The sequence below is a fragment of the Amblyomma mixtum genome, chromosome 10 (assembly GCF_055824585.1).
Source record: "Amblyomma mixtum isolate Tamu chromosome 10, ASM5582458v1, whole genome shotgun sequence".
Classification (NCBI taxonomy): domain Eukaryota; kingdom Metazoa; phylum Arthropoda; class Arachnida; order Ixodida; family Ixodidae; genus Amblyomma; species Amblyomma mixtum.
In genome coordinates this window covers 5,946,230-5,958,458 of record NC_143021.1, presented here as the reverse complement: position 1 = coordinate 5,958,458, position 12,229 = coordinate 5,946,230, and the positions used below count along the sequence as shown (strand labels likewise).

General features: G+C 47.3%; 2 pseudogenes; one reads left to right on the top strand and one right to left on the bottom strand.

The window, feature by feature from the left end:
* Window positions 1-3,161: 3,161 nt before the first annotated feature.
* LOC149325049 (uncharacterized) lies at window positions 3,162-4,520 on the top strand (annotated as a pseudogene).
* Window positions 4,521-6,596: 2,076 nt separating this feature from the next.
* LOC149325048 (uncharacterized) lies at window positions 6,597-11,347 on the bottom strand (annotated as a pseudogene).
* Window positions 11,348-12,229: the final 882 nt, after the last annotated feature.

Here is a 12,229-nt window from a genome sequence, read left to right as displayed (position 1 = left end):
AGGCCTCATTCACTTCCACTGATGTGCATTTTCAAAAGACAAACCCATGTTCCTTATAAAAACAGAACCATTTTATTGAAACATCTGCTAAGCACGTTCAGATGCCTTGCACAGCTCCCCCGCACATCATGGTGGCTGCCTGCAAGCAAACAAGTCCATACCAATGTCATATGCGAGTCTTCATCTGGGGCACTTGAACATCCATCACTTTCATCACAAGTTTTGCTCTCTGGCCCCTTTTTCAACACTACAGACAATAAAAAATGAGAAGTTGGGCTTCTACGACATACCTAAATTGTCCTTCACGATCGCAATAAACCGGGATGATTAACTGAAGGAGTATACAGACAGGCAATTTATTCTTGCAGCGAAGTAGGAGAAGAAAAATTTACTTGCAGTGAATACGAAACAGAAGCATGCACTGACTAGCGCATTTCTCTAGCCAGAGTTATGCAGTGAATTTCACGAGCCCAATTATATTTCTTTGAAAGCACCGGCTTCCTAGCACGAAACTAGAAGATAATCAGCATCATAGGCGCGTGCTAGGTGCATGAATGAAGAAAATTGAACCTCCTAAGCAAAAAATTTAAAATGCTAAGAACTACAGTTTTTCACCGGTACTAAGGTATCTGCACTAGCTACGGCTCGCAGTGCGCTTGTACGATTTGTCATCACGCTTTGCCCCTCCCTCATCATAATCTACACATGAGCTGCCAAATGCCACTCGCATAGAAAGGTGTCCATCCCCCACAACGCAAACTGCCGCTTCCACGCACTGCGAGCTCCTAAGAAGCTCAGGAGGAATGCAAAACGCAAACGCGAAATGTTTTGCGCAATGCAGAATCAGCAGGTGATTTTATCGCCCTGGATAAGCTGGAGTAGATTTTCTAGAAATGCCAGCAGTTTATAGAACTTCAGAGCGGAGTGAAGAAAAAATTCCATCTGCCATATCTGGGATCCAACCCGCGACGTGCGCATGCTCAGGACGAGAGTCGTCATATGCATAAAATATCCCTCAATGCCCTCTGTGACTTTTAAAACTCATCGCTTATTTCTAAACACAAGCCCCTCAGCACTCCAATTTAGAGCCACTTCTACAGGCCCCCAGCTAAGGAACAAAGAATTATGCAGCAGATTTCTGCTCTCGCCTTACGAAATGTCACAGTGCCGGGACACTGGTAATCTTGCACACCGTTCATGAAAAACCGCACTCGATAACACACACTACGAGGTAGCTCACGCACGCGACACAGGTACAGTTGGGACTTCAATGCACATACTAATAACAAAATTGCGGTCCGAATGGCTCACCTGCGTTTGGCCCTGACATCAGCCATGCGTGTACGAAGCTTTGTCATCGTCGACCTTTTGCGCTGAAGGTATTGCCGCCGATTCCCCATTTGACACTTTTACACACACAAAAACTGGCAAGATAAAGTGATAAAAAACAGCGCTGCACACAAATACAAAAGCACAGTAAAAAAAAATCACCAACAAGCAAAACAGCACGATGCGCCGATGACAGCCTGCTGAGCAGCCGCAGAAACGACCGAAAGGCAGGACAGGCTTCAGCGAAGTCAGTCGTCCGTACCGGAGTGAGTTGCGGGCGTCACGTACACAGTGGAGGCGCTGTGCACACGTTTCAGTAAACCCGAATAGTTACTGTCTCGTACGTCTTGCTTGAAAATGTTTGACAGCGCCACTGTCGTTGACCGGCGGAACTCCATTGTTGAGTCAAAACGCCCGCGAGATTCAAATGCAGCAGCCCCGTCGACCAACAAAGGGGCGAGTGCGAGCTAACATGAGTCGTTTATCATACCCAAATTTACATCACTGGTAGTATTAAGACCAGCGACTTCAGTTCCTGTGAAAAAAGCCTGGAATATAACAGTGATCTTTCGCGCTGGATGTATTTTGCGGAGGTTACGGCGCACAAAAAACGGCGCAATTGAATGGCGCAGTACTACCCTTCTGTTTGTCATAGCGAAATCCAACCTTGAGAATATCTGGAATATTTCCTACATATTTTGTGTGCCGAATTTGCTCCCTATACGACGTTTACTTGCTTCTTAAATTATGTCAAAAAAAAGCGCAATTTCTAGGTTACGACCAACTTTGAACCATGACAACTAAAAAATTATGACATGTAGCCCAACGAAATTTTCAAGAATTAACAAAATGGGTACTATCTACAATGCTGCTAAATATGTTTGGGATTTATGAATTGGACTAGGAGTTATTAATGCGTCATTCTTTTAAACTTAACACTTATTTATGGCACCAGTTCTAAATAACTACCCAATACAGCTCAATAACTCGCCTGTAAGTTTCTCGAGTCACACTTCATCTAAAAGCTGCAGAAGCAGTTTTCTTTTCGGAGCAGTAGTTTTCGTAAAAATCATGTCAAACGCAGGAAAGTCGAGCAAAAATATCGTTTTATGCCCCTCGCTCTTTTGCTCACTGCTATCATACTAACGTGAATAGCTTTTATCGACACATACCACCGCAAAGAAGATACAACTATCTTTACAATGCGCTCAATATCATTTTTCTAGCGCAAACGGATGAGCCACACCGCTCACACAAACATGTTGAAAAACGGCTGCTGACCGCCTCTAGCGTGGTACCGCCGCCTTAAGGAGAATATTCTGGAGAAACTAGTCTAGCATTTCGAAAGCGCCTTCTCACGGCACACGGCAAGCCTTGGAATAAAAAAACATAATCAGCAGACAAGGTTCGATCACACGCGATGGAAGTATGCTAGAACGCCTCTCGCCATTGCATTCATTCACGAAAGCAGTCTAGACGACCTAAAAGTTATACCCATGTCACACGGGCACTTTCGATGCTCATTGAACTCGATCTGCATCGAGATTTTCGAGCACGCTCGAAGCATCCGGTGCTACACGGGCATTTTCAATGCTCATCGAGAAGTTTCCCTCATGTGCGTTAGGTGGCGCCAAATGTTCCTCCAAAAGCCATAGCATGGTGATGTCCGGCAACGCTGTGCAGTCGGGCCCAGCGGCAGCCAAAATCCGCAGCCACTCGCGATAGCGGTTGGCGCCAAAACCAAAAGCTTTGTTGCGGCAGCTCTGCGAATTATTATGAGTTCAGAAAGCAAGCTCTCATGATGCATGCTCTCAGAAAGCATTGCTCTCATGATGGTGGCGGCTGGTGACCTCGAAGCCGAGATTGAGGCGGCTAAAGCAAAGACACCCAGTGCAAAAAGGCAGCTGCTTTTTTTGAACAGGCTGTGTATTGCGGCTGCGGTTGCGTGCGATGGTACAGTCCGCAGGGAAAGGTGGATGTACAATCGCAACGAACGCTGGTTTGAGGACACACTCCCCCACCTCGGTGAGCGGTTCTTCAAGCAAAGCTTTCGTGTGACGCCTTCGACGTTCCGGTACATAGTCGAAGCTTGCCGGCCCCTGCTGCAGCGCGTCGATACGAATATGAGGCTGGCCATCTCTGTCGAGAAGCGCGTTGCAGTGGCGATGTATAAGCTGTGCTCCTCGGCAGAAGATCGGTCTGTGACCAATCTTTTCGGCGTGGGGCGATCAACTGTCAACACCATCTACCGGGAGTTTTGCGACACCGTAGTGTGCTTACTCGAGGACAAGTGGGTCAGCCTGCCCTCTCCAGACGCAATGGGCGAACACATAAGAGAGTTTAGTGCCGTTTGCGACTTCCCACAAGCGATGGGGGCACTCGACGGGTGCCATTTCCCCGTGTCGCCGCCGAAGGAAAGCGCATCGGACTACTACAACTACAAAGGCTGGTGAGTAATCTCTTACTAGGATTATGTAGAGCTTACATGTTGAAGCCACAAAGGCAGCATTGCAATAACACGAATTTGCTAATGCAAAAGTCTTCGGTTCACAACTCATTGTGCTTGTCCATGATTTATGAAGAATTCTTTTAATGCGGTTTTTTTTTCACAGGCACAGCATTGTGGTGCTCGCCTTGGTAGACCACCGGTACTGCTTCCGGTACGTGAACGTTGGCTCACCAGGACGCTGCCACGATGCGTACATCTACCAACGCTCCCGGCTGGCCGAGTCCATAGATGGGCCAACATTTCAGTCGCCAGCTGTAGTCATCAGCGGAACAGCTGTGCCTCCATTGATCTTCTGCGATCAAGCGTTTCCCCTCACTTAATCAAACTCTTCAGCCACAGCGCCCACTTGGATGCAGACATGAAGAGATTGAACTACCACCTGTCGAAGGCCAGAAGGGTGGTGGAGAACGCGTTCGGGAGAATGAAGGCACGATTTAGGTTCTGCATGAAGAGGATGGAATGCAGCCTAGATACTGCTCCACTGGTGATCCGCGCCTGCTGTACGCTGAACAACATCTGTGAAGCGTTTGGCGACCACGTCATGCAAGACTGGGCCTCTGATGGAGAAGTTACCGAGGCCCTGTATGAGCAGCCACAGAGAGTCACAGATGCTCAAACCACAACTGGTGCTGCAGTACGACTTACAATCCTAGAACACTACAAGCAGCGAGCACAGAACTGAGGTAAACAGTGCTATCCATTTACGATAACCGTGTTTTCAGGCTGGCTAGTTGCTGCAATGCATTTCCTTTAAGAAACTGTGTGAAACGATAACAGAACATGCAGGAGACGCACACAAAATTTACAGGCTTGGCTGCCAGCACTTTACAAAACAATGCATACATTACATTCAATGCAACCAAAGCAAAAAGGTGAAGGACAAGACAAAAAGACGCTGGCTAGCTTTATTTTTACTTTCGTCTTTGTATGCTGGTCCTCTTGTCTGCCCATGAATTACCAACATGCCCACAATGCTTTGTTCCTATATAATATATCACAGGAGAAATAGGACAAACTGCTGCGAAATATTGCTCAGGTACTGGAACAGGTGCAAAAAGCATAAAACAGCAAGAACGAAAAACAAAATAATAAACAGAATCGTAAGGAGTAACCTCACACGTCGCACTGCATGTGGTTAACATAGCCGTGATTATTGCAAATCCCTCAGGTACTGCAAAAAGCACGAGAAATACAAAACAATAGATAAAATCGAAAGGAGTAACTTTAGATAATGTCATATTGCACATAGGTAACACAGCTTTGAGTATCGACCCGCCGTGGTGGCTCAGTGGTTAAGGCACTCGTCTATCAAACCGGAGTACCCGGTTTCGAACCCAACTGCGGCAGCCACATTTCGATGGAGGCGGAACAAAAAGGCGCACGTGTGCTGTGCGATGCCAGTGCAGGTTAAAGATCCCCAGGTGGACAAAATTATTTACGGCACCTCTCTCTCTCTCTCTTCTTTCACTCCTACCTTCCTTCTTTCCCTTACGTCACATTAGATGATGTCATATTGCATGTGGTTAACAATGTCTTCAATATCACAAATTGCTGCGCAACATCACACATGGACTGAAATAAGTGCAACAAATGCCAACAGAACAAAGAAAACAAAACAAGAGATAAAATCGGAAGGAGTCACATTAGATAATGTAATATTGCACATAGTTAACGCATTTTTGAGTACCACAAATCATTGCACAACATTGCTGTGGCGCTGGAACAAATGAAAAAAAAAATGCGCACGGAAAAGAAAAGAGACAAAATCTGGAGTCACATCAGATGATGTCATATTGCATGTGGTTAACATTGCCTTCAATATCACAAATTGCCGTGCAACATCGCACAGTCACTAAAACCAGTTGCACAAATACACAATAGCATGGTAGAAAAACAAAATCTATAAAACTGGAGTCATATAAAAAAATGCCATACTGCCCATAGCCTTGACGAAAACGTCACACAGGATAAAAAGTGCACGGCGCGACTTGCTGAGATGAAAGCAGGGGTAAAACATCAAGAAAACCGACGAGTCTGAAAACTAGCACAAAAATAAAACTGGTAGGCAAAGTAAAAATTGCCAAAATACAAACATACAACTCTGAAAAAATCAGAAAACCGTAAAAATTCGCTGAGAGAATAGCAAATAGATTAAAATGAAACCTAATGAGCTGTGTGGTATAGTTGCCAATAAAATAGGTCTTAACTATTCATAAATACGCATGGAATGCATATGGCTAACCCTTAACCTTTTCAGGCGCTTTGTACACAATTGTGTAAGTGGCAAACTTACAGCTTTTTCTGAGAAACTGGAGCACTTAACAGTGATTTCATTATTTCAGTCAAATTGAGTACCCTTATTGTTGCAAATGGGTTGCTTTTTTGTACTATGTAGCGAATGCAGTAAATAATATTTTACTTAAGAGTGAGCTAGGTAGCACTTTGTCTGCCGCGTTTGCGCAGAAGATTTTGCCGCGAGTGATAACATCGATTGTTTCTGTTCAGTTTCGAGCATAATGTGAATCTTCCAAACACAAAGTGATTCCACGATCCCTAGGGTGTTTATCTGACACACGAGAACATTTTGATGTTATTATTTCTAACAAACCTGACACTTTGTATGGAATTCTCCACATCGTTGTAAGAACTGACCTGCTGGTCTTTCACGTTCCTGAATATACTACTTAGGTGAAAAAAATAATTGATTTCAGTGAAAACAAAAATGGCGCCTGAAAGGGTTAAAAAAATCCTATGTCGGTTAAAAAAAATTCGTGACAGCATTAACCAATTTTTCTTGCAGGGTCAAGTGCCGCTGCCTCATCTCCATTTCTCTGGCGTGGCACGCCTCAAAGCTTTCACGCAGCATCCTCTGCTCCGTGAGCAAAGCTTGTCTAAAGTCAGACGAAGCAGTGCGCATCCTTTTTCTGGGGTGCTGATCGCGGATGCCTGCCTGCCTCTCAGTTCCTCCTTCCTCAGTGGCCACGGACTCGGGTGCAACACGTTCAACGACCTGGCTGTCGTCTGCGTTCAACGTGTGATCTTGGGACGCCAGTGCTGGGTTAGCATCCTCAGCGCCACTGTTGTTGGTGCCCACCACCATGTCAACAACGATCTGCATCATATAGAACAGAGAAGCAACAATTTATTATGTTTGCCTGTTAATGTTTTTGCTCCATAGAGAGGTGAGAAGTGCGGGATCATTTATGCGTGTGTGAAACAAGGATGTCTCTAGTGAATAGGTGTGAATTGAAGCAGTGATATCGTCATGTGTACTTATCGACGGCCACGCCACGACGGCCCTTGTCGACACCAGTGCCGACTGCTGCGTTGTAAGTGGGTAGCTGTCCCGCCACCTTGGCAAAGTACTCACGCAGTGGGATGGCCCACAAATCTGAACCGCCGGAGGCCACCTCGTCACCTCGGTAGGCCGCTGCACTTCTCGTGTTGAGATTCACAGTCTCACGTGCCCCATGACCTTCGTCGTCTTGCAGCCCTGCTCGAGAGATATTATTCTCGGTATGGATTTTCTGACCGAGTTCGGCGCTGTTATCGACCTCGCCGACTGTTGCCTCACCCTTTGTCGACCTTGTCTTGACACGCCGAGCTCCGAGGCGCGCATCTTAGCGGACCACGTCACTTTGCTGCCTGACTCAAGCGTGTTCCTGCTGGTCGAGTCCGCACCAGTTGCCTCTGGCGAAGTTCTTCTTGAGGGTAATGTGCAGCTGCTTCTTGACAGGGGTTTTGGTGTTGCTAGAGGTGTCACGCAGCTTCAGTCTGGCTGCACCGAAGTCGTCGTCACCAAATTTTGCAGCTCACCGCAGCACCTCACCAAGGGCACAGTAATCGGCCTCATTGAGCGCCTCAACGCCCTTGTTGACGCTAAGACCCTGTCTGCGGCTCCTTCCTGTCCGCTCCCTCCCAAGCACTCGGCGCCGCCTTTAGGTGTCAGCATTGCACCGCAACTCTGCTCAGGAGAGAGACGAGCTCGTCGCTCTGCTGGGTGAGTTCCGCGACTGCTTTTCGAGGTCACCAGGGGTTCGCCAGACGCCAATAGCCAAGCACAGAATAATTACCGACGACGCTATCCATCCTGTTCGTCAGTCACCTTATCGGGTTTCGTTAAGGGAACGCGAAACCATACAACATCAAGTGCGCGAAATGTTGGCTGATGACACTATCCAACCATCGCAAAACCCGTGGGCTGCTCCGGTGGTGCTGGTGAGGAAAAAAGACGGCACCCTTCGCTTCTGTGTTGACTACCGGCGCCTCAACAGAGTCACGAGGAAGGACGTATATCCGCTTTTACGCATCGATGACGCTCTTGATCGCCTTTGCCATGCCCGTTACTTTGCATCTTTCGACCTTAAAAACGGGCATTGGCATATAGAAGTGGATGAGCGCGACAGAGAGAAGACTGGTTTCGTACCCCGGATGGACGCTGTACAGCTCCAGCGAACTTCCTGCACGTTATGGACACCGTGCTCACCGGCCTCAAGTGGCAAACATGCATTGTCTACCTTGATGATGTCATTTTTTCCAGCACGCTTCATGAACATCTGGTTCGTCTAAAAGCAGTCCTGCAGGCTATCAGAAACGCTATCAGAAAGTTTTTGGGTCATGTCGCCAGTCACGAGGGCGTCGGTCCTGATTCCGATAAAACAGTGGCCGTCGCTTCCTTCCCGACGCCGTCGGACAAGAACGCTGTGCGGAGATTTCTGAGCCTCTGCGCTTACTAGACACTTTGTCCCAACTTTTCGGATATCGCCGCACCGTTTACTCGCCTCAGGAAAGAGTCCGTCCACTTCCAGTGGTCTGATGAAGAGCAGATTGCATTTGACCATCTAAAACGGCGCCGACTTCCCCTGTACTAGGCCATTTTGATCAGGATGCCGCGACTGAGGTACACACTGACGCTAGTAGCACGCGCCTCGGGGCCGTCTTGATCCAGCATCAGAACGGCGCCTAGCGTGTCATCGCATACGCCAGTCGCCTGGTGCATTGCAGGGAAGTCACTACCATGCTCGACGCTATGCTGCCCCACCAGCCAGACGTCTACACTCACGCCGATGCTCAACTCGTCGCCCAACATGCGGAAGAAGCCCAACAGCTGGCCCGCCTTCGCATCCAAGCCCGCCAGCGAGTCGGTGCTCGCCAATACAACCAAGGCCATCGTGATGTTAAATTCAACCCTGGTGATTGCTTGTGAGTGTGGACTCGAATTCGACGCCGTGGTCTTAGCGAGAAGCTGCAGAAAAGATACTTTGGCCCGTACGAGGTGATTCTCCGTACAGGCGAGTTAAATTACGAAGTGCTGCCGATCGTAACGCGGGTGCCCCGCCACCCGCCTGCCTCCGAAGTTGTTCACGTCGCTCGCCTCAAAGAGTATTGTGACCGCTCCGAGCACGTGGCCTAACTCTTCGCGCTTTATGCATACTTTTCAGCCTTGATTTTGCCTCTCTGCGCATCGAGGCGATGCGTATTTCGGGAGGGGAGCAGTGTCATGTGTGTTAATTGTGATTTTCCACTTAACGTCATCCTCACCTATAGCGGGGAGCCGATCGACGGCAAAGAGGAAGAGGCTCGGTGGGGAATCGCTCGTGAGCCCGGCCGCGACCGCTTGGACTGTCTCTGGCGCCTGCTCTCCTGTGGTCCTGGTCCTCCTGTGTCCCCACGACCCGCTTCGTTTGGAGGACCCGCGACAATATTAGACAGATTTTGTTTCTGGCACACTTATATTCTTTTGCCGTCTAGTGGAGAGAAGTTTCGGGCTTCAGAGACGTTTCGGAGAAGTAATCAGGCTTTCGAAATACATTGGCAATGTTTCTTCCAAGGACATGTTTTCTTTACTTACTGCCTCAGCAAATGCCTTCAGGGGCCATCTATGGCAGATTCTGTCGACATCATGACCACTCTTGAAACGTAAGGTGGTTGATACTTTGTAGCGCTAAGACAGGATGACATCACTAACAAATATGATGCGGAAAGGATGGAACTAGAGATGCAACCTAGCACATGCTGTGTGCTATGCAACGTGCAGCAGTTCTAAAAGACAGACTACTAATGTCAGGCTTTTTGCATTTTGTATGTGATGTTACCTTGGCATTTTAATTTAGCATTGGAGTGTGCCACATATTTCATGACCACAAGATCATAGTACTCCAATAACGGCCATTTTCCAAAGTTCACGGTGATTGATATGAAAAGGTGACAAAGTTATAGAGCACCACTTTTTTGGCAAGTGCCTTGCCAATCTTAAATTTGATCTACATACCTCCTCTACAGTGGCTCCCGCAGCACAGCGTGTTTCCTGAACGAGCGAGGGGTCGTCATGGGTAACGACCCCAAGAATTCATGAATGCGTCTGTAATGGGGCCATTGGATGGCGCCCGATCCTGTGGTAGTTCAGTTTTTGTTGATGTCCCTAAAAAGGATGGAAAGTCGCGCAAATTTACATAAATGCTGAATGGCAGCGCAATGGCAGCGCAAATCTGGCACATTCCATCAGTGCGTACCAACTATGGAACTCAGTCATTGCGCGTGAGATTGCCGTCCCTATTGAATATTCGCAATCCATAAAAAAAATTCAGTCAGCTAAAAGCAAACCTAGAAGAAAGTCTACGTCTTTTCCTACACATTTTAAACTTTCATCAATGTGTCACTTTCTCTTGTTTTTCCTAACGTTCTTATTGCTCGCTTTGTTATCCTGTATTCACCAGTGCTTTCATGCTGTCGTCCTCTGTTTGTTTTGCTTAGCTATTATCCATGTATCTGCCTTGTATCATTACCGAGAATGTTTTTACTAGTACATTGTGAATTGTTCGTCTTATTAATAACAGAATTGTTCATTTAGTTTTCAGGCATGACTTTTTATGTTCTGAATTACAAATTTGCAACTCACGATGCCAAATATCATTTCTATATGTGTGTACGCACATGAATTCTTAAGGGGCACAGACCCCGTCAAGCTGTCTTCAGCTTTTTGTGCTCCACACCTCTGTAAAGATGTCGAATAAAGATGAAAGAATGCATGTGCATTTAAAAGCGACAAGAGAAGCCGTCATCAGTTCTATAGTAAACAGAAACAAGCCTGCCAGATTTTACATTCAGACGCCAGCCAAAATGAATGGAGACTTGCAATGACATCTCGTGAAGCGTGAATTCGAAGCAATGAAACAGAACAGGCCCAGGTGAAAAAGCAAAGGCCTGCGTACTTGAAGGCCGTCTAAAAATGCTGCGTCGTTAACATGCACAGGCCCGCTAATAAGCGCTTTGCAGCAAATGCCAGTTTACTTACCGGTACATTTGCGTCAAGTTTCTAATCTTCTGCCGCACCTCTGCAGCTGTTCTATCAAAACCAAGAGTCTGCAACGCCTCCGCGATTTCCGCGTAGATTGCGGCGTTCCTCTTTTGGCGCCGCAAATCGTCGAGGCGGTCTTGCCAACAGTCTATAAGAGCGGCTGTCTCGCGCTCGCTCTACAGTTTGCGCGTCGACGAGCCGGAGGACGCCATCTTTGTTTACACTGACGAGCTGACGAGGGACGGCGAAGCTTGTAGCGTGGCGCCGAGATTATTTATAGATATGTTTTCATATAAGCACGCATAGTGCCTCAGAATGTTCTGTCTTGAATTTTAATCAAGTACAACAACAACAATTGTGGTTTTGTTTTGTTGCCTGGTGTTTATATTTATAGCTTCGTGAGGGCGAGATTGCCTAGTGTTTATTTTTATAGCTTCGTGAGGGCGAGAGTGCTTGCGATTGCGCTTGGAACCTCGAGCACTCTTGAGGAGTCGGCATCGAGTCAAGCAGGATCGAGCTCAATTGCGCTTGAAAGTGGCCGTGTGACAACCGTCGATCTGCATTGAGTTCGATGAGCATTGACTCAATGAGGATCGAAAGTGCCCGTGTGACAGGGGAATTATTTCATGCCTGGGCAGTCTGAAGTAATAGTCTGTTTGTCAGTGTGAAGGCATGAGAGCATTCCAGACAGACTGATTAGTTTACATGCATCTTGAAACTGATACCATCCCTGGTAGAAGGAATCAAAAGGGTAATTTTGTTCCGGCCATTACGAGTGGGTGGAACGAGATTAAAATATTGGTGTGGTAAGCTCCACTCGCTTCTTAAACCTATGAACTCTCCATCACGATATGTACGACAGCTGAAATATTAATTGGTTGGTTTATTTGGGTTTAACGTCCCAAAGCAACTAAGGCTATGAGGGACGCCGTAGTGAAGGGCTCGGGAAATTTCGCCCACCTGGGGTTCTTTAACGTGCACTGACATCGCACAGTACACGGGCCTCTAGAATTTCGCCTCCATCGAAATTCGACCGCCGTGGCCGGGATCGAACCCGCGTCTTTCGGGTCTGTAGCCCAGCGCCATAACCACTG